The sequence below is a fragment of the Ostrea edulis genome, chromosome 2, assembly GCF_947568905.1.
Source record: "Ostrea edulis chromosome 2, xbOstEdul1.1, whole genome shotgun sequence".
In the NCBI taxonomy this organism is placed as follows: Eukaryota; Metazoa; Mollusca; class Bivalvia; order Ostreida; family Ostreidae; genus Ostrea; species Ostrea edulis.
The window spans coordinates 107,301,789-107,323,368 of NC_079165.1; the positions used below are offsets into that span (position 1 = coordinate 107,301,789).

Here is a 21,580-nt window from a genome sequence, read left to right on the forward strand (position 1 = left end):
TATCGTTGATTTCCACCACGGTTATATGTTTAGATAAAATGCGAGTTCAATGTTTCAGGGAGTTCCGTAAAGCGTTGAAACGAATTATTCTCTTGTTCGTGCTATTTAACTTACATATACCATTATTAAATACCCCTGAAGGAAATCAATATAACTTACGTTCGTATTAGTACATCTTTATACAATGTCTAAGTATATCAAAAAAAAATATCACGTTTAGTTTTGGATTAAAGTTCAACATGGTAATTCAAATGATTATAGCTGTTCTTGTCCGTAGGGATAACGCGAATGGACGGTCAAAAACTGACAGGTCAACATGATGGAAATAAACACTCTCCTGTCAAATCCAGAATACGGAAGCTCTGTCTACAATGACGTCGATAATGATAAGTATTTAGTTGACAGGTGGAATCCCCCAATTTGCAATTTGAGAAATGATCGTAACTCTTAGTTACCTGGACAGTTAAATCAAGGAAAAGTGCGAAGTTAGAGAACAATCCAATATCAATTGTCCAAGTCATTTGCCACACCAAAGGATTAATCCGTAGTCAAACTAAAAAAGTGCATGAGTGTATCAGAAAATAGAATAACCTGTGTGAAAGGTGGAGATCGCATAAACTATTTGTATATAGACAATTACATATGCCCTGCCAGTGAATTTCATATTCATTCATGATTAAGAACTGAGGAATTATTTACTTTCACTCTTGGATTACACCCAATGTGCTCATCTTTAATTTTCGAAACTTTTTAACTACCAATATTGATTACATTTATGCAACTTTACAAAACTCCTAATCAAAATACATTGCTTATTCTCTTACACAATTTAAGATCAAGTAGTTCCTTCCTAATGATAATATCTGTTATCTTTACCTGCAAAACATGACTGAAATGCGACGATAACGAACAGTGATCAATGAAAGGGAAAGATAACGAACAATGATCAATCTCATAAATCCCATCAGCAATACAAAATAGATAGTTGGACAAACACGGACCCCTGGATATGGCAGAGGTGGATCGGTAAAACTAGTTTGATCCATTTTGTATCAGAGTGTATTGATATTATCCAGATTCACTTTAGAATTAATATAAATACAATCTATCGTATTTAATCGCCCTTATCTATATTTGTTAATTTTAAGCTTTTTTGTACCTTTTAGTACTTTCATAACCCAAAGCTAGATCTCAGTTTCAATCTTTTTTCTTTAAACTCTTGTTTAGGGTAGGGTAGCGTTATAATTAGATGACTAAATTTGGTATGTTTTATTATTGTTAGTTTTGTGTGAAGATATTTCCTTCCACTGACCAAGCACCTGTTTGATATCTTCCAATGAAGATGGGTATGATACTTACAAAAGACTTTAACTCCCTGTCATTTCAGTTAAGCATCCACCTAGAGTGATGAAACCATCTTATAAAAATATCTTACTGCATCATCACTCGACATTTAGATACCTCCACGATGTTTTATCTATTTACAATAATAATTCTCATTCACAAAAGGTGAAGATAACAACCTGATCCATCTCATAACACCTATAAGCAATACAACGCGTAAACAATACAAAATAGAGAGTTGGACAAACACGGATAACTGGATATACCAGAGGCGGGATCAGGCGCCTAGGAAGAGTAAGCATCCCCTGTCGACCGGTCACATCCGCCATAAGGCATATATCTTCATCAGGTAAACGGAGTAAATAAGATCAGTGTGCCAGGAACGGCATAATAATCGGTATCACACACGTCTGATGGCAATGATAGGTTGTATTGGCAAACTATATCGTTATAATAACAACCATATAATTTGCGAAATGCTAAATTTAAATGAGATTGATGAAACCCCTGCACCATCAACATGTTTGTGAGTAGCCTGTCCTGATTTTAAAAACAATGGATAGGTATATCCAGGGCTTCGTTATGAGATTGATCGCTGTTCGTTATCTTCACCTTTATAGGAGTTATGAAATTGATCACTGTTCGTTATCTTCACCTCTATAGGAGTTATGAGATTGATCACTGCTCGTTATCTTCACCTTTATAGGAGATATGAGATTGATCGCAATTCGTTATCTTCACCTTTATAGGAGTTATGAGATTGATCACTGTTCGTTATCTTCACCTTTATAGGATTTATGAGATTGATCACTGCTCATTATCTTCACCTTTATAGGAGTTATGAAAATGATTACTGTTCGTTATCTTCACCTTTATAAGAGTTATGAGATTGAGCACTGTTCGTTGTCTTCACCTTTTATAGGAGTTACTGGGTATGCAATTGGTCACGGTTCGTTATCTTCGCCTCATTGATTGTAGTGACTCATCAGGCATAAGAGAAGTATCATCTGTGTATTGAGAAAGATTATATTTATCTTCTCAATTTCGATGTCTTAATATCTGTTCTATTTCGGATCAAAAAGCAAGGTATTTACATACATAATATGTACAGATAATGTGAAGAAATATGTCTAAACCCTTTTTGTGAATATAGGGAAATTATCATGTTATATGGCACTGGTTTTATGTTGTAGACTTTATATGCAAAGTCCCATCTCCATTTCTTTAATTTGTATATCATGATACAATCAATTTTCATACTGAAAGAATGATTGGCGTTCCTCTGTTTTATGATAGGTTGAAAGTGGTTGTACTTCAAGGAAAAGTCGATTCACGGCCGATGTGATCAGAGAATCGTTGTTTTCCAGCTGTATAAGATCGGTGGTACCGACAAGGAGTGATCATACCAAAATTGATAAGAGGGAACATTGTAATATCCAAATTTTTGGTGTACTGAAGCTAAAACGTAGGACAATCTCATATATAAATTGATCAGACTCAATCAAGCCGTCTACCTCGTAAACATGTTTTGGAATATCTATCTTTCTGTCTCTTTTATTTATTAATTAATAGCATTGATTGGTTGTATATTGTTAACGTCCCACTCGAGATTTTTCACTCATATGGAGACGTCACCGTGTTGCCGGTGAAGAGCGCTTGAGGCCTTTGAGCAGGGAGGAATCGTTATCGTGCCTGACCTGCTGTGACATGGGACCTCGGGTTTTGCATTCTCATCCGAAGGACCGTCCCATTTAATCACCTGTTACGACAACCAGGGAGTACTGAGGGCCTATTATAACCGAGATCCCCACGGGAAGTATTGAATCTATAAAATCTTTATCAACGTAATTACACAGGAACCAATAGTCCTTAGCTCGATTCTCTATTCGGTTGTCGAGTTAAGAACTTAATTTTTTCCAAAGGTGTTCCTTCGCCAAGTGACCAGAGTCAGAAGCGAAAGCTCCGGGGTTTTCGGATTCTACCTTTAAAACGGATATCCTGTGTTGAGATTGTCGTTGTCATTATAAAGAACCCTAGCTGTTACGACTTTGAGTGTCATGCATAGGTCAAAATATGTGGGGTTTTTTGCTGTTCTAAAAACTCTTTTGGATTTTGGAGATTCAAATATTTTAAATGTTAATAGATCAAGATAAGAATATGAAAAATAACACTTTCACTATTCCAGTATGGTATAATTCAAACATAAACGTTGGTGGTAAACGTATTTTTTTTTATATAGAATTGGTACCAACAAGGTGTTAAAATTGTTGTTAAGGTTTTGTCTGATGAATATACTTTCCCATCAAAATCTATGTTTGAACAGAAGTTTCAAATACCTGATATAAATGTGATGCAATAAGATAGTGTTATTTGTGCTTTATCAAAATGAAAAATGATTCAAGATTTTGAAAATTGAGAGGATGTGTATTTTGAAAATATTCTGCCAAATGTCAAATGTACAAATATTATTTATAATTGTATAAATACAATTGAGGTAATTCCTACTTCAATAGCAAAGTAGAATGTAGAGTTATCTCCCCATGGTTTCAATGATATATGCATAAAGGATGCTTTCAAAGTGTTTGTTTTAAAACTGCATCAGATTCCTCTGTACAGTGGCTACAGTATCGACTTCTTCACAGAAGTTTTCCTGTCAGATATTAATCTAACAAAAATTCAAATCAAAACACCTTATGTTTGTAACTGTTAAGAGTAAAATTTCATTAATATCTATTATAGTTAAAGTTCAATCAAATTCCAGAATGTTCAGCAATGATAGATTAAATCACCTGCACATAATTGACTCTGACAGCTCACTCCCCATTTTGTTATTCTAATCTGAAACTCTCTAGCTTTTGTATCTGTATAATTATTATGCTTGTCACCTTATCAATGTTAAAGTTAATTGGCTCACATCCTGTCCATGGGAACTTTGTAAATTTGCACTATATAGAGTATTGTAAGCAAAAAGTTAGTCAGTCTTCCAATATACTTTCAATGCTACACTCATGGAATAAATTGATGGAAATTATTAAATTGTGTTCAATTTGTGAGTGTAACATTTTGGTGACAGCGAATGGGATTTACTTCAAATTGTGGTGTAACAATTTAAGTAAAAGTGCTTAATATTCAGAAAATTGTGGATTAACAATTTGAATGTTTTGATACCATGGCCGAAGTAGAGGATGATAGGCAACCGGGGGACTCAATTGCCGTGAATAGACCCAGGAGGGCAACAGTTCAGAAACTTATAGAATTTACAGAAGATGAAGGACATATGGAAGAAGAAAATGTGCAAGAAAATGTTTTCAAACAACCACGAAATCCAGCTGTAAGAAGGAAAACAACAAAAAAGGATGCTACATTGGAAATAGAATTAGAACGAGAAAAAATAGCTTTAGAGAAAGAAAAGATCAAAATGGAGATTGAAAAATTGGCGTTAGAAAGAGAAAAACTTCAAATGCAAGCAACAGAAAATCCAACAGCTTCAAAGACAGCACCATTCAAAATCAAATTACAACCCTTTAACCCAAAATCTGATGATGTTTTAACATTTCTTTCGGAATTTGAGGCCGTTAGTGAACAAGCAGAATGGTCTGAGAGCATCAAAGTTTTACAATTACGAAGTCTTCTAACAGGAGAAACGAGGCATATATCAGCACAAGCTTCAACTTCCTATGAGAACCTGAGGAAAGCTCTAACCCAAAGGTATGGAAAACGACCGCATGAATACTTCGCTGATCTCTTATCTGTAAAACGTGAAAATAATGAAACATACAGAGGTCTAATGTCAAGGATAAATCTATACTTGAAGAGGAGCATTGAGGACAAAGACCCTATTGAAATTTTGCGTAATGAATTCTTCCTCAAAGCATTACCACCAACACAATCCCAATGGGTCAGACGAAACAAAGGATCATCTTCTGTTGTTGAGGCCGCCGAGGACTACATACCACCAAAAGGACCAAGGGAATTCGGACCAGCTCAGGGAGTTACTGGGACTGGAAAAGGAGGCAAACCTGAAAGTGGCAATGGGAATCACAGGAAGGATGTGATATGCTACAAATGCAATGGAAAAGGGCATTTCGCTAATAAGTGTCCTAAAATATCGTTAGTATCCAAAATTATCAATCACGCATGTGACGGACTGATATACATACCTGGATTAGTCAACGACCGGGAGGTGTCCTTCGTCAAGGACACGGGTGCGTGAATGACTTTAGTGAGAGAGGACTTGGTGAATTCGTCGTGTATTTTGGAAGGACGGACAACTACGCTTTACACTGCAATTGGGCAACCGTTTGAAGCAAAACTTGCAGTTGTAAAACTTGACACTCCGTACTACCAGGGATATGCACAGGTCGGACTAGTTCCCTCCCTTGTAGCAGATGCGCTACTAGGAAATGATGTAATTAGCCGGGAAAGTGCTAATGTTGTTACCCGAGCATTGGCTCGCAAAGAAGCGAATGCGGAAAGTCAGGATCAGCAAAAGATGGAGAAGTCAGATGTAAGTCCAAAAACGATTGACTCTATAAATGAATCTGTTAGTGAAACTATTGTAACTGGGACAGTGAATTGTGAAGACTTAAATGGGATTAACGCTGAAAAATTAAGTAAGCTTCAAAAGGAAGATCCAAATCTGAAATTATGTCGTGCAAAGGCAGTTAATACTGAGTCAGCTTGTGGCATGTTCCTCGCGTTTTATTGGGAGAACGGAATCCTAAAGAGGAAGTGGAAAAGCCAAGACGGAAAGCGACAGGGAGACCAAATTGTACTTCCAACTAACCTTCACAAAACAATCATTGAGCTTGCACATGACCAACCACTGGCAGGACACCTTGGCACAGAAAAAACAAAAGAACGTATTCTACGTTCCTTTTACTGGCCGGGATTATTCCGAGAAGTGAATGAATATTGTTCCTCATGTGATGTGTGTCAAAAAGTGGCAAAACGAGCTCATGTGAAAGCACCAATGGTCAACACACCCATCATAACGGAGCCATTTTCTAAAATATCTATGGATATTGTCGGTCCCCTTGCGAAAACCAAAAAGGGCAATAAATTCATTCTCACCATTGTTGATGATGCTACACGCTATCCAGAAGCATTCGCGTTGAAAAGCTGTGATGCGGATAGTGTCGCTAATGCTCTCTTGGAACTTTGTAGCCGAGTTGGAATTCCAAAGGTGATACTTACCGATCAAGGAAGTAACTTTACAAGTCAACTTATGAAAGATTTGTTTGCGGTGTTGAAAGTGAAGGGAGTGACAACTTCACCTTATCACCCACAAGCCAATGGCAAAACTGAGCGGTTCAATGGAACTTTGAAATCAATTATTAAGAAATTGTGTACGAAAGAAGAATCAGAGTGGGATACTCTGCTACCATATGCTCTGTTTGCGTATCGTGAAGTCCCTCATGAGGAGACGGGATTTGCACCTTTTGAACATTTATATGGATGGCCAGTACGTGGACCAACCCAAGTTATCAAGGAGTTCATGGCAGGTGAGGAGGAAATCCAGATGTCTGTCATTGAACATGTTGCTGGAATGCGACAGAAGTTGAAGGATATAACACTACAGGTGAAGGATAACCTCTTGCGACGTAAAGATTTTGTCAAACGTTGGTATGACAAATCGGCTACTGAGAGGAGATTTTATCCTGGAGATGAAGTTCTCGTATTGCTCCCGTCGGACACATCTAGAATGTTGGCCCAATGGAAAGGACCTTACAGAGTGACAGAACGGGTAAATGATGTAAATTACAAAGTTAACGTGGGTGGGCGTCGTGGTGTTGTTGTCTATCACATCAATCTGCTCAGAGAGTACAAGCGTTCGATACTACTCGTTGCAGATAGAAAAGAGGATACCCAGGAATTTGATGAATTGTTCCCATACAATTCTAGTGAAACTATTGAGGATCTGAAGTTTGGAGAAAATTCAAAAGTCAGCAACAGCGTCAGGAATTGCGACAGCTCTGTGCCCAATATGGAAATGTATTCACAGACCAACCTGGCCGCTGCATGCTTGCTGAGCATCAAATTCGTACTACAACAGAAACACCAATATGTCAGCGACCATATAGAATACCTGAAGCGAAGCAGGAATCTGTAAAAAGGGTATTGAATGAAATGCTAGAACAAGGACACATTCAACCATCAAATAGTCCATGGAGTTCACCAGTAGTCCTTGTCAACAAACCCGATGAATCAATCCGAATGTGCATCGACTACCGAAAACTTAATGAGATTACAGTTTCTGATGCGTATCCAGTACCAAGAATTAGCGACATCTTAGAAAAAATTGGAAAAGCAAAATACTTGAGTCATTTTGACCTTGTTAAGGGGTATTGGCAAGTACCTCTCTCTGACAACACAAGAGAAAAATCTGCATTTGTCACACCCTTTGGACTCTACGAGTTCTTGGTTATGCCTTTTGGAATGAAAACATCGCCAGCAACATTCATTCGTCTAATGGACAAAATACTACATAATGTTGACAATGTTGTGGCTTACTTTGATGACATTGTCATTTTCTCAGAGTCTTGGAATTCCCATCTTGAAGATTTACAGAGAGTAATCAAGAAAATACAGGGAGCCAACTTGACTATTCGACCTTCTAAGTGTAGACTTGGAACCGACAAATTACATTGTCTTGGACACGTGGTTGGAAATGGCAGTGTGCAGCCAGACCCGAGTAAAGTCAAAGCCGTTCAAGAATTTCCATTACCAATAACGAAGAGAGACTTAAAATCATATCTGGGACTTACTGGGTACTATCGTCAGTACATTCAAAATTATGCGGACATATCTGTTGTCCTAACAGATTTGTTGAAGAAATCAGAACCGAACAAAATAAAATGGGACCAAAGAACAACTGAATCCTTTAAAAGTCTGAAGGAAGCACTACTCCAAGCACCAGTACTCATTACACCAGATTTCAGCAAGCCTTTTATCGTACAAACAGATGCAAGCCAATATGCAATCGGTGCAGTGTTAAGTCAGGAAACCAATGATGGTGATCACCCGGTATCGTACCTCAGTCGAAAGTTATTACCGCGGGAACAAAACTATTCTACAATCGAGAAAGAACTTTTGGCAATTGTGTGGGCCATAGGCTCATTTTCCTATTATTTGGATGGAAGAAAATTCATTGTAGAGACTGACCACAATCCATTAAGCTGGCTTCATAGGATGAAAGACAAAAATCAAAGACTTTTGCGATGGGATCTGGCCTTACAAGTATATGACTTTAACGTCCGATACCGCCGTGCTTCCCATAACCAAAATGCCGATAGCCTCTCTCGATGTTGAACTGTGTATTTCATTGACAGTGTGTTAACTTGTGTGCTATTTTTAGTGACAGCTTATATATTCCATAGTGACTTTATAATTTTATAGAATAATTAGAAATCTTTATTTTCTTTACTTTTGTGTGAAAAAATTCAACTTTAAAAGTTAAATTTTTATCTTAAGGAGGGAGGTGTTAAGAGTAAAATTTCATTAATATCTATTATAGTTAAAGTTCAATCAAATTCCAGAATGTTCAGCAATGATAGATTAAATCACCTGCACATAATTGACTCTGACAGCTCACTCCCCATTTTGTTATTCTAATCTGAAACTCTCTAGCTTTTGTATCTGTATAATTATTAAGCTTGTCACCTTATCAATGTTAAAGTTAATTGGCTCACATCCTGTCCATGGGAACTTTGTAAATTTGCACTATATAGAGTATTGTAAGCAAAAAGTTAGTCAGTCTTCCAATATACTTTCAATGCTACACTCATGGAATAAATTGATGGAAATTATTAAATTGTGTTCAATTTGTGAGTGTAACAGTAACTTGTGTAAAAAAGAAACAGAAACTATTCAACATATGGTTGTGAGTTGTAATGAGGTACTGGCTCTTTGGAGAGCTTTAAGCTTGCATATTTAGAGGACTACTTCAAAAAGGATTGATTTTAATTTTAAGAATATCATTTGGGGAAAATTACCACTTACCAAAGACAACGTAAATATTAACTTTTTTATTTTGTATACTAAACAGTATATTTTCAATAGCGCATTACAAGGTAAAACACTAAATATTTTAGGTCTTCTGAGCCACTTGAAAACAGAATACAGTATTGAGAGGTGTACATCTATTTACAATTCCAATCAATTATGTTTTGAAAATGAATGGAATGTGTGGAAGAGTGTATTTGAACCCATTGAATAATATACTTTTTACTGCATGTTTTGTATAAATTTATATGTTTTAATACTATTATAGCAACATCAATAATTATTTTTGGTATAATTTTAGCTATTTTTGAATTGTATGAGTGTAGTATCAATGGTTGGTATGAGTGACTTTATACATCTTTGTACATCTTACCTTCAAAAGTATTTTATGATGCACTTAATTTCTATTTGTGACAATTGACAATGTAATAAAATATTATGTGGTATTTACACCTACACCTGGTGTCATTTTAATATTTACACAGCGGGTGTAACAGGTCGACGGGGGATACTTATTCCTCCTAGGCACCTGCCCCCATTTCTGGTATGTCCAGGGGTCTGTGTTTGCCCAACTTTCTATTTGGTATTCCTTATAGAAGTTATGAGATTGATCACTGTTCGTTATCTGCACTTTTCATGAGAGCAATATGTTCGTATGGGACGTTCAACAGCTGAATGTTTCTTTGTGATTCAACCTCACTATACATGTATATCAATTGGATACTCCTAAAGCAATATGTCAATGCTTTAATAAATATATACCAGAAATGAAATAGTCTCTTAATTCCTGTAATTTGCATACCAAGATACAATACAATAACTATTGATACAAAGGTTAATAGACTGAACGATGTTTGTAAAACTTTGGATAAGCCGAACGTGAATGTGGGTATAATCCCGAGGTAAAAATAGGTTGAGGTTGGAAAAGGCCATGAGATGGTCTACGCCCAGTACAATAGTATTGGCAGCAACAAGGAGTGACCATTCGGCAATAGGCACAGAGTGAATCGCCGAAGCCAAATCCTCGATTTGTTGAAACTACAAAATAAGGTAAAATATTAATGTGGTAGATCGTTGTTAGAGTTTTCGCTGAGCGAGTAAATGAGAGGTAAATTTTATACCGCAAAATCATTACATTTCGTGGACCTAATGGTTTTGTGGATTTTGTGCATACCACTAGTCCTCAAATTGATATCGTCAACGAACACTAGATAATATACATGTAGATACAAAGAGTCATTATGCACGAGATTACATCTCATGACAAATCTTTAAACTGTTGACAATCAAGAAAACTCGGTACCAGAAATTTAATCTCTTTCGCAATAATATATGATTTTGCTATCTCCACATTATCGCCATCAGATATAAGTGAACTATTTTAAAAGTTGAGTAATGTTATACAACATATGGAATTAGAGGGAACAGTATGGTTAAATTTCATATCACGTGTCTACGTAATTATAGATACTGATCTTCAGTATAGTACAACTGGTTTGTAGCAGTTTACATTTTATTTATGATATTGTGATCTTATTTTCATTTATGTCAACTCGGAAATCTGAATAATAATAATAATTATTTATATAGCGCCCTATATGACAATAAATAACCACTCTAAAGCGCACAATAAAAATGATACAGCGTGTTATAAACGTAGTAAAAGGAAATTATAATAGCACTAAGACAGATAACATCAAAACAATGTTAGAAAAGGAGATGAAACAAAGCTTCACCGTTTTAAAAACACATCGAAGATATGGTGTGATAACTGATGAATGTTTATGAACAAACCAAATTGAATTTTTCAATTGAAAATTGACTTTGATGGGGAATAAGACTTAAGTATTCTTAATAGTAAAGTGTGGTTTGATTTTCCATCACATTTCTTTATATCAATGTTCTGTTGTAGATTTTAAAACTACTACATGATAACTTGCATTTATTTGTCAGTTATAAGCTGGACAGTCATACCACTACACGAGCCAGTCATTTCTGAAACATTGCACAGAGGTTCACGGCAAACTAACAACTCAGCTTTGTTACGATCTCGTTTCCCCCATCGTCAACTTTTTACATAACAATATTCCATTATCACTTGCAGGTAAGGAATACATATGCTAAATTGGTAATGACTTGTTATTTACGCTGTATGCATGCGACACGACAGAAACCTTCGTTCTGAATTATGTTTTGATGTTCATCCCGAACATTGTTCTAGATGTCACTAATTACAAGGTGTACATACAGTTACGAGTTTTGATCAAGTGATTCGAATTGTAGCAGGGAAAAAAACATGACTTCTGTGAAGTATTGTTTTTAAGCAATCTAGAGTGATTAAGAAAACTGCATTTAATTTCATTTGTAAATCTTTCGATACAAATGATAATGAGTATATGATGGAATATTATATATACATAAAATGTGGATAACAGTGTTGTGTTGTGAGGCAGAGGCATTGCTCTTCAAATAAGAATCAGAATAGTGAGTATTATGCATATCAACTGAATTTGAACTCGAGTTCGTACATCATATACTAAGATGGATGTGGACTGACTATGAAAATATTTAAAATCAAAACGGGATTCCTTACCTGGTACTTGTGTTTGTCCTCGTCCATACAGATAATTCGAGTGAACGGTCGTCAAAAACAGACAGATGAACAATACGCTCAACATAATCAAACTGAGCACTCTCATGTTGATCCCAGGAGAAGGAAGTTCTGTCTTCTGTCAACAACTGTTACGGGGCTGATGACGACAATCATTAGTTTTAAGAGTATGAATTTGATTGACAGCTGAAATTACCTAAGTTGTAGTTTAAGAAGGTTCAGAAAATAATAATGAATGATAGCTTACCTGAAGAAAGTAATCATTAAAAAATCTGATCGTACAAAGGAATCTAATATCAATTTTCAAGTCATTCAGTATATGATTTGTTTGGTCGTCGGCTCAACGCCGAGAATCTTACATGTATGTTGAAAGGTTATGAGGACCAGAATTTTTATCGATTCATCCGGTGAACTTCGAATTCTCCCCAAAAAATGATTTCGAAAAAGGTCATCAAATATGTGATATTTTTTCACATAGTTTAATGTGACATGATGAATATTGTCATGATATGCATTCTGCAGTTTTCAGGATCGAGTCTCATTCAACCACTGGAACACGTATTCCTGAGCAGCATCCGTTTTACATTAAGTTACAAATGATTAGTTTTTAAAGTCTTGATTGATATATATACTAAATAATTAGCTGTTAAATATAAAAAAAACAATTGGCAGTTGCTTGGTTGTATATAGTTTGTCCCGCTTGATAATCTTTCACTTGTATGGAGACGTCACCGATGCCGGTGAAGGGCTGCAAAAATTTAGGACTATCCTCGGCGCTTACGGCCTTTGAGGAGGGAGGGACATTTATAGCGCTGCACCTGCTGTGATACAAGATTCTGTTTTGGCCGTCTCATCCGCCCTATTTAATCACTTTTTAAGTCAAGCAAGGGGTACTGAGGACCTATTCTAACCCAGATCCCCACGAGACCAGAAGAACAATTATCAATTACACTATTGTTTTTATTAGCGAGTTTGATCAACTGTATACTGTGATGCAACTTGGTAGCAGCAACACAATTATATCACGCTGTGGTTATTTCACCATGGTTAATGATCAATATTGAAAAATTCATCATAAACAAGTTGTATATGATTTTGAATCATTAGTTTTACTGTTCAAAGAGATTTAGGATATCAATAATAATGGATTCGACGAGTTGATGCCACAGATGTCCAGAAACTAAGATGAATGTGCCTTATTAGACATACGTAACATCTCACCTCTGGTATATCTTCACCTTTAACTTACGTGTTATCATGGCACAATTTGAAGAATGCTTTTGAAATCAATAAAAGCATGATATTTTCAACTTGTACTCCTCATGTTCAACAATTCAGTAAAAAGGGTTATGTAAATGTTACGAATGGTGAAGATAACGAACAGTGATCAATCTCATAACACCTATAAGTAATACAAGATAGAGAGTTGGACAAACACGCACCCCTGGATATATGAGAGGTGGGATCGGGCGCCTAGGAAGAGTAAACATACCCTGTCGACCGGTCACATCCGTCATGAGCCATATATATTGATCAGATAAACGGAGTAATTAAAATATGTTCTATTTCGAGATATCACGGTATTTCGATACATAATCTGTATAGATAATGTGAATAAATATGTCTACACCCTTTTTATGAATATAGGGAAATTATCATGTTATATAGCACTGGTTTTATGTTGTAGACTTTATATGAAAAGGCCCATCTCCATTTCTTTAATTTGCGTATCAAGATACAATCAATTTTCAGACTGATAGAATGATTGGCGTTTCTCTGCTTTATGATAAGCTGAAAGTGGTTGTACTTCAAGGAAAAGTCGGTTCAAGGCCGATGTGATCAGAGAATCGTTGTTTTCCAGCTGTACAACATCGGTGGTACCGACAAGGAATGATCATACCAAAAATGATAAGAGGGAACATTGTAATATCCAAATTCTTGGTGTACTGAAGCTAAAACGTAGGACAATCTCATATATGAATTGATCAGACTTAATCAAGCCGTCTACCTCGTAAACATTTTTTGGAATATCTATCTTTCTGTCTCTTTCATTTATTAATTAATAGCATTGATTGATTGTATATTTTTAACGTCCCACTCGAGAATTTTTCATTCATATGGAGACGTCACCGTGTTGCAGGTGAGGACCTGGACAGTCTAAGCCTATGCTCGGTGCTTATGGCCATTGAGCAGGAAGGGGTTTTTATCGTGCCACACTTACTGTGACAAGGGGCCTCGATTTTTGCGGTCTCATCCGAAGTACCGTTCCATTTAGTCGTCTCTTACGACAAGCAAGGCGTACTGAGGACCTATTCTAAACGAGATCCACACGGAAAGCACTGGATCTATAAAATCCATATCCACGGAGTACACTCAAACCTCGGTTCGATTCTCTATTCAGTTACCGACTTAAAACTTGATTTTACCAAAGGTTAAATTTCCTTCGCAAAGTGGCCAGCGTCAGAAGCGAAAACCGCGGCTTTTTCGAATTCTACCTCGATAACGGATATCTCGTGTCGAGATAGGCGTTGTTACTATAAGGAACCGTCACTCTTACGACTTTAACTGTCATGCATAGGTCAAAATATGTGGTATTAAAGGCGAAGACAACGAATAGCGATCAATCCCACAAATCATATAAGCAATACAAAACAGACAGTTGGGCAAACACGGACCCCTGGACACACTAGGGGTGGGACCAGGTGCCCAGGAGGAGTAAGCATTCCCTGTCGACCGGTCACACCCGCCGTGAACCCTGAACCTAAACCTGGTGTCGTTTTAATATTTTCACGGCGGGTGTAACCGGTCCAAAGGGGATGTTTATTCTTCCTATGTCCAGAGGTATATGTTTGTCCAACTCTTTATCTTGTGTTCCTTATAGGAGTTATGAGATTGATCACTGTTCGTTATCTTCACTTTTCATGAGAGAAAAATGTTCGTATGGGACGTTGAACAGCTGAATGTTTCCTTCTGATTTAACCTCTATATGTATTGGATACTCCTAAAGCAATCTGTCAATGCATTAATAAAAATATACCAGAAATGAAATAGTCTCTTAATTTCTTTAATTTGCATACCAAGATACAATAACCATTGATTCATATATTAATAGACTGAGCGATGTTTGTAAAACTTTGGATAAGGTGAAAGTGAATATGGGTATAATCCTGAGGAAAAAACAGGTTGAGGGTGGAAGAGGCCAGGAAATGGTCTACTCCAAGTACAATGGTATCGGCAGCAACAAGGAGTCGTATGTAGACAATAGGCACAGAGTATATCACCGTACCTAAATCCTCGGTTTGTCAAAGCTACAAAGTAAGGTAAAACATTAGTATGGCGGATCGTTGTTAGAACTATCACTGATGGAGTTAGTGAGAAGTAAGTTTTAAACCGCAAAGTCGATATATTTCGTGGACCTAATGATTTTGTGGACTTCGTGCATACAGATGTACCTCTACCCCACAAACATACACCTATACCTCTACCCCACAAACTGATACCTTCAACGAACACCAACTAAAATTATATAAATGTACATGAAAAGAGGTACATCACTTGAAAACAAATCTTTAAATTGTTCACAATTATGCAAGAAAACGTGGCCCCAGAAATATAATGTATTTCACAATAATAGATGAGTTTGCTCTCTCCACACTATCGCCATCAGATCTAAAACACCTATCTTAAAGGTTGAGTTATGTTATACGGCGTAAAATACGAAAGGAACAGTAAGGTTTAATTTCAGACAGCATTTAACCCAATGATAGGTTGTATTGGCAAACTATATCGTTATAACGACCATAGAATTTGCGAAATGCTGACTGTAATCGAGACTGTTTAAACCCCATTACCACCAACTTGTTTGTCAGTAGCTTGCCTCGATTTAAAAACTGACCCTACGCAGAACAAGCTCTTGCGTATCGAACCAGTTGAGAGATATAAACACCATATACAGGTGATAATGAAATATTGCTACATAAATATGCGAAGTTGACGATGGAGAAACTTAAATCATCCCGTTTGTCATACAGTTGAGTTGTCAGTTTTCCGTTAATGTCTACTTTCAATAAAATATCTAAGTATGAAGCAGAAGTGGACGACTGTGTTGTGTCTTTTATTTCAAACTCACAGGGATATATCGAATCGACATAATTATGAATGAAAGTTATTATTGTTGATAGACAAAACGTCGTCAATACATCTAAATGTCGAATTGAAGGCCACAGCAAGAGCATTTTTCTTCTCACGTCAAAGTTTTTGAATAAATATAACTCGTTTGTAGGAGTTTACATTTTATGAACCTCTTATGAAAGGTGAAGATAACGAACAGTGATCAATCTCATAACTCCTACAAGCAATACAAAATAGGTAGTTGGGCAAACACGGACCCCTGGACACACCAGAGGTGGGATCATGTGCCTAGGAGGAATAAGCAGCCCATGTCAACCGGTCACACGCGCCGTGAGCCCTATATCCGAATCAGGTAAACGGAGTTATTCGTAGGTAAAATCAGTGTGTCAAGAAAGGCTTAACAGTCGGTATGAAACTATGATTCTCATTTAGGTCAACTCGGAAATCCGAATATTACATACTCATAAAATGTGCATAGTAGTGTTGTGATAAGAAAACAGTTGTGAGCAGAGGTATTGCTCTTCAGATAAGAATCTGAATAGTGGGTATTATGGATATGAACTGAACATACAGTTACGAGATTTGATCACCTGATTCAAATTCACAACAAATGTAGCGGGGGAGTAAACATGACTTCTGTGAAGTATTCTTTTTAAGCAATCTACAGTAATTAACAAAACTGCATTTAATTTCATTTCTAAATATTTAGCTCCAAATGGCAATGGGTATACGATGGAATAGCATATACACATAAAATGTAGATAATAGAATCAGAATAGTGAGTATTATGCATATCAACTGAATTTGAACTCGAGTTCGTACATCTTTATACTAAGATGTGGACTGACTGTGAAAATAATTAAAATCAAAACGGGATTCCTTACCTGGTACTTGTGTTTGTCCTCGTCCATACAGATAATTCGAGTGAACGGTCGTCAAACACAGACAGATGAACAATACGCTCAACATAATCAAACTGAGCACTCTCATGTTGATACCAGGAGAAGGAAGTTCTGTCTTCTGTCAACAACTGTAAGCAATGGGGCTGATGACGACAATCATCAGTTTTTAAGAGTATGAATTTGATTGACAGCTGAAATGACCTAATTTGTAGTTTAAGAAGGTTACGAAAATGATAATGAATGATAGAGTACCTGGACAAATTAATCATTGACAAATCTGATCGTACAAAGGAATCCAATATCGATTTTCAAAGTTATTCAATATATGATTTGTTTTGTCGTCGGCTCAACATCGGGAAGCATACATGTATGTTGAAAGGTTAAGAGGATTAAAATTTGTATCGATTCATCCGGTGAACATCGTATTCTCGCAAAGAAATTCTTTTTATAAAAGGTCATAAAATATGTGAAAATGTTCCACATAATTTGATGTGTCATGATGAATATTGTGATGATATGCAGTCTATAGTTCCAGGAGTCTCATTCAACCACTGGAACATGTGTTCCTGCGCAACATCTGTTTTACATTAAGTTACAAATCATTACTATATAAAATCTTGATAAATGTATGAAAGGTGAAGATAACAAACAGTGAACAATCTCATAACTCTTATATTAAACAATTAGTTGTCAAATATTAAAGAACAATTATTAGTTGGTTTGTCGTATATAGTTTAACGTCCCGCTCGAGAATTTTTCACTCATATGGAGACCTATTCTAACACAGATCTCCACGGGACCATTGTTGTTTTTCATTAGCGTGTGTGATCAAATGGACACAGCCCTGAGTAATGAAACAAATCACTAAATAAAATGATTATATATATATATATATATATATATATATATATATATATATATATATATATATATATATGAGATTGATGACTATCCGTTGTATTCACCTTTCATATCTATTATCGGAGAATTGAACAGTAGTGTCTTCATGAAATATTATCTGTGAGTTTTGATAAACTAATATCGGGATCCATGACTTGATAACGGATATGATACTCTTGACAAGAGATATATGGTTGACAGTTCGTGACCGGGAGGTCGTGAGTTCGAGCTCTGCTCGTGCCATGGCCACGTCTAATGTAAGACATTAACATAGGTAGTGATTGCTCCTTCGCCAAAGGCTTGGCATTTAGAAGTGAGAATCACGGGTCTTTCGGATATGACCCTAAAAACGGAGGTCCCGTGTCGCCACAGGTGTTAACACGTTAAGGAGCGTATCTGGTTTAAGGTAGATTCATATCATAAACTAAATTACAGCGAAATATGGACTCTAGAATCTTATTTGCAAACAAAACACCGTTTATCATTTTGGAAAAATCTTTTAAAAATCATATAAAATAATTGAGAGCTTTTATTACCTTTTTGATTATCATACGAGGTGCTTAAACGAGTCATTAAATAAAGGTTAGTGTAATGAGCCACCTTAAATTATATGCTTGAAACACTAGAGTATTAACAAAAGGCCTGGGATATTTATGAGATTGATTAAATGTTCGTTATCTTCATTTTTACATACATTATACACATCAGAATTTGATTTCAGTGGATTAGATCTTCTAAAAACTCAATAGATTTATTTCTACAGAGATGTTGGTTTAATTGTTACACGATTGTAACGTGAACACACTTGACGTGATCCTGCTTTAAACCAAAATCTCTGTAGCCACCTTTTTAAAAAAAACATACTTGGCAAACATGGTTACAGATTTTCCTCAAACTGTATACATGTTCGTCGGATCCGACATTAAAGGGTGTCACGTATCAAGGTTCACAAACCCATTGGCACGCAAAAAAATCGTTTCCCTGATGTTCGAAAAAGAGTGGCTCACTGGGGGCCGGCAGGGAAACTCAAACACTCACAACCTAACATAATTCAATTAGTTAACCGCCATAAAATGGCTGAAATATTGCCAAAATGGCGTAAAACCTCAATCAATCAATCAATCAAACTATATACGGTAACGCAACTTGGTAGCAGCAACACAATTTTATCACGCTGTGGTTACTTCACCATGGTTAATTGTCAATATTGAAAATTCATCAACAAGTTTTGTAAACAAGTCGTATGTGATAATTGCTGTTACTGTTCACAGACATTCAGAAATGTCGAATCATTTTCATTCGTGAGGGCCAATGTTCGTGGGTAAGCAAAATTTTCCCTTTTCGTGGAAAAGTAATTTCGTGGGTACGCAATACGATGTAACTAGGAAAGGCAACTTTATTTGGTTTTAAAAATGTTCGAGGACACGTCAATTCGTGGGTAAGAGTGACCCACGAACATCACGAGTATCAATGACGATGGATTCGACAAGTCGATGTCACAGATGTCTAGAACCTGAGATGAATATGCATGATTACATATATATGTATTACCATGACATCATTTAACGAATTTTTCGAAATCACAAAAAAATGATATTTTGAACATGCATTCCTCATGTTAAACAATTAAGACAAAAAAGGTTATGTAAATGTTAAGAAATAATTCCAGAAATGCCTGTCAAAAGGTTATTCAGCATTGCAACAGGGCTTCAATTCTCAATGTACGAGCATTGGTGTCAACACACAATCCAAAGAATCCAGAAGTTTTTCAAGTTATCAGGAACAACCCCCCTATCTTGAAAGGAGACCCAGACATGAAAAATATATTGGAATCATAAAAAATTATCAAAAGTAAACGGCAAACCCTTCTTTAAAATCACTTCTAACCAGAGCATATTTTTCCAGTAGCAACAATGAAATCCCTACCGTCAGCAAATGTAATAAACTAAGGTGCGCCACGTGCCCATATTTATCACCTGGATTCAAATTTATTTGAAAAAAGGAAGCCAATTTACAGTGAAATCATCCATGACGTGCACTTCTTCCAACCTCTTGTATGTGATAACTTGCGCTGGTTGTGGAGAAAATTACATCGGCCAGACAGGCGACACCCTACAACACAGGATGACTGTACATCGTCAACAAATAAGGGAACCAAAATATCAATGTACTCAAGTCAGTAAACACATTAAAAACTATGCCAAAAATTTCATTCCGAACTTTACCATTTTTTCCCTTTTACAAATTCCTGAGAAATACTACGAAAACGGAGCGTGAAAGTAAAGAAAAGTTGTTTATTTGAGGATACAAACCTGTATTAATCGCTCCATAAAATGCAGAACTTTATATAATTTATAAACATTTTCACGCATTATAAATCTGTTTTATATGATTGTTCACACATAGGTCAGAAGTCACCTGCTTTGTGAAAGGCGAAGATAACGAACAATGATCAATCTCATAACTCCTTTAAGCAATACAAAATAGAGAGTTGGGCAAACACAGATCCCTGACAAACAAGTTGATGGTACAGGGATTTCAACAGTCTCGATTGTAGTCAACATTTCGAAAATTCTATGGTCGTTATAACGATCTAGTTCGTCAATACAATCTCGCATTGGGTCAAATGCTATCTGACGTGTTTCATACCGATTGTTAAGCCGTTCTTGGCACATTGATTTTGACTGCGGATAACTCCGTTTACCTGATCAGGATATAGGGCTCACGGCGGGTGTGACCGGTCAACAGGGGATGCTTACTCCTCTTAGGCACCTGATCCCACCTCTGGTGTGTCCAGGGGTCCGTGTTTGCCCAACTATCTATTTTGTATTGCTTGTAGGAGTTATGAGATTGATCACTGTTCGTTATCTTCACCTTGCATATACGAGGTGCCTTCAAACTTGTCATGATTATTGTACATATTGTATATTTTATATCTTGCACAGACCAAAAGTCGGCTGTATTTTTATTTATTTGTTTTTCTCGTGTAACATTTCGTAACGTTGTATCATGACGTCATAATGATCATTGTTAAAGCGTCAATACAATCCGTCATGTTTGATGTCATAGTTAAATCTATAATGTGTAACTAAGCAATAATATCATAACTCTTGAAAATGGAAAATGAAACCGGTTAAGTTATTTTCGGCGTTCTAATTTGTATTTATTATACTATTACCTGTGTCGATATTTACTTATATTTTGGAGATATATATATATATATATATATATATATATATATATATATAAAGCACTAAATAATCACAACTAGGTACTGAAAATTTTCGCCCCAGCCCGGGGTCGAACCAGCGACGTACGGCACCCACCGCCTAGCAAGATTGTCAAACCAGTGCGTAAGTCCACTCGGCCACAACGACTTCCCTATAAAGGAAGCTTTGTTATGCTCCTAAAGCGCTACTTATACACACTGATGCAATCCCACACAGTCGCTGTGTCATTCAGTGTTTAAGCTATATATATATATATATATATATATATATATACGTAAATGAGTACTCTGTAATGCAGGAAAAACAAACAACTTTAATCGCAAATCAAATTCCCGTTTTGTATAACAATTTTCCAATCTTCTGTTTCCGCAAGTATCTACAAACTGATTGCACTATCAAATATTTAATATCCTTGTGAAACTATATTTATGACTGGTCAAAATAAATTATCGTCGTCC

General features: G+C 36.3%; 2 long non-coding RNA genes across 2 annotated transcripts; both read right to left on the reverse strand.

Annotated features, from left to right (window-relative positions):
* Nucleotides 1-10,121: 10,121 nt before the first annotated feature.
* On the reverse strand, nt 10,122-13,190 carry LOC130052047 (uncharacterized). Its single transcript, XR_008800397.1, has 2 exons — nt 11,942-13,190; nt 10,122-10,386 (listed from the first exon to the last, which is right to left on the reverse strand). It is a non-coding gene; the product is annotated as an uncharacterized LOC130052047 (long non-coding RNA).
* Nucleotides 13,191-15,007: 1,817 nt separating this feature from the next.
* On the reverse strand, nt 15,008-17,131 carry LOC125682372 (uncharacterized). The gene is made up of 2 exons (XR_008800398.1): nt 16,975-17,131; nt 15,008-15,267 (listed from the first exon to the last, which is right to left on the reverse strand). It is a non-coding gene; the product is annotated as an uncharacterized LOC125682372 (long non-coding RNA).
* Nucleotides 17,132-21,580: the final 4,449 nt, after the last annotated feature.